Here is a 2,065-nt window from a genome sequence, read left to right on the forward strand (position 1 = left end):
GCAGAACCCGCCTCCCCCCGCCTCTCATTGGGGGAGGGACACGCCCGTCACCCGCCGCCCCCACCCGATAGGGGGAGCCACTGGTCCCGCCGCGGGGGGAGGGTAGGCCTCCACACGCCTTGCGCGCTTATTGGACATTGCCCACGCCGTTCTGCAGGAGGGCCCGCCCTTGTTTGTCTGAGACACTCTTTATAGGTGATCGCTTTCTGCCAGTCATTCCATCGACCCCGCCGCCTTAAAATAAAATCCAATTTCATAGGTCGGATTTCTGGCGCGGCTGGCCTCCCTAAAAGCACCTGATAGGAGCGGCGCTCTAAACCTCCCAAGAATCCCCGCCTCCCTCCCACTTTCATTTGTCTCTTCGCTAATCCGTCAGTACCCAGTCACAAAGACTACCTTCCCGCGCCACTTCGCAAGGAGACAAGGAAGCCCCGCCCATTTTTGGTCTCTCTCCAGTGGTTACTACAGATGCCCATTCTTCTGCGTCTCCACTGATTGGTCAATGGAGAATGGAGGGCACCCTCTCACCAGACGGTAGGACTACTGATACGCTCTGATTGGATAAAATGGGGAGCCCCACCCCAGGGTAGGCCCTCTTTGGTGCGGTCTACGAAACCAGCGAAGGTGAGCAGGCATGCGCAAATGTTTTCAGGCACCGCCCAGAGGCGGGGCCACCCCTCAAGACAGTGATGGCCTGGAATACTCGGAGTATTTACGTAGCTACCGCTGTGTGTGCGCCGGAAGGCTAGACCAAGATTGACAGGAACTCCCAGGGTATCTCTGTCGCCATCACTATACCCTGTTCCTCTCTACCTCTAGGAGGAATTCTTCAAATCCCAAATCTGAGCCTTTTCCTCAGTATAAAACCACTCGCTGCTGCCGACTGTCTTCGGACCCTATCCAGTTCTAAGTTCAGCCGCAACCCCTTTCGGTTTCCCTTGGGAGAAGGCTCTTCCGAGCACTCTCGATCTGTGCCCGTGCAGTCCCTTCCACCTGGGATAGTCCCTCCACTACCGCTCCTGCAGGAGCTAAGGGCCAAGTCATCCAGTCCGTGCCATCTAAATTCACAGGCCCCTGCCATCCCAGACCCCCAGCCGTAACTCAGGCCAGTGGTTTTCATCTGACAGCTCCAACCCTCTGAGCACCACAGGAGGCCCTGGCCCCGACCTTGGAGAGGGTGGCCACCTACCAAGCGCCCAGTGCAAGCCCCCTGCAGAGGGGAGGCGTTCTTGTGATCTGTGCTTGCGTCAGACCTTTCTTCCTCAAGGGCGGGGTAAGACCACCCGCACTGCCCCGAGAGAATGTCGGAGGGTATCTCCAGACTCCAACGAAACCCAACTGGCGAGGCCTGGGGGTGGGGGAGACGAGCGCCCCAGTTATCACGCGCAGGCGGAGGGGTCAAACGGGGATTAACCCGGGATCCCGTCCTACGGCACATAACATTACGGGGCTGCCCGCGCCGGGCTGGCGAGGGGAACACCTCATCGAAGCTATTGGCAAGTGACGATGTCGCCAAAGGGGGGAAAAAATAAAAGCGAAGCTAGCGTCATGAGAAATGCGGGGGACGCTCCAGGACCTTTCCGCCCGGCTGATGAGGGCTCGAGTTGAGGTCCGGGTGGAAACTAAGTTTGAAATGGAGGCTGTGTGTGGTGGCTCACACCTGTAATCCCAGCACTTGGGGAGGCCGAGGCGGGAGGCTCGCTTGAGCCCCGGAGTTCGAGGTTGCAGTGAGCCGTGATTGCGCCCTTGCACTCCAGCCTGGGCGACGGAGGGAGACCCAATCTAAGAAAAAATGGGGTCTATGGCAATATAAGAGGGGGACAGGCCTGTTGGCTCTGCCGGTGAGGGGAAATAAAGTTGGGGGAGGGGGCCCTGCTGGGGACCTCGGTCAGCTCCCCCGGACTCCGGGAAGATCGGAACACGCCGACTGAACAGAGACGGAGGCGGGGCAGCGTCTGAAGCACGTGACCCGCGTGACGGGAGAAGGCGGGGCCGGTCGCGACGAAGGGCGGGGTCGCTCGGTCCCAACGTCAGAGGAATGCGGTGGGGGGAGGGGGACAGAGGG

General features: G+C 59.9%; 1 protein-coding gene across 1 annotated transcript in view; it reads right to left on the reverse strand.

Moving 5' to 3' along the window:
* HNRNPL (heterogeneous nuclear ribonucleoprotein L) overlaps positions 1-2,065 on the reverse strand; it is a 16,572-nt gene that overhangs the window by 14,146 nt on the left and 361 nt on the right. The window lies entirely within an intron of this gene.

This window comes from Colobus angolensis, unplaced genomic scaffold (assembly GCF_000951035.1).
Source record: "Colobus angolensis palliatus isolate OR3802 unplaced genomic scaffold, Cang.pa_1.0 Scaffold34, whole genome shotgun sequence".
Lineage (NCBI taxonomy): Eukaryota > Metazoa > Chordata > Mammalia > Primates > Cercopithecidae > Colobus > Colobus angolensis.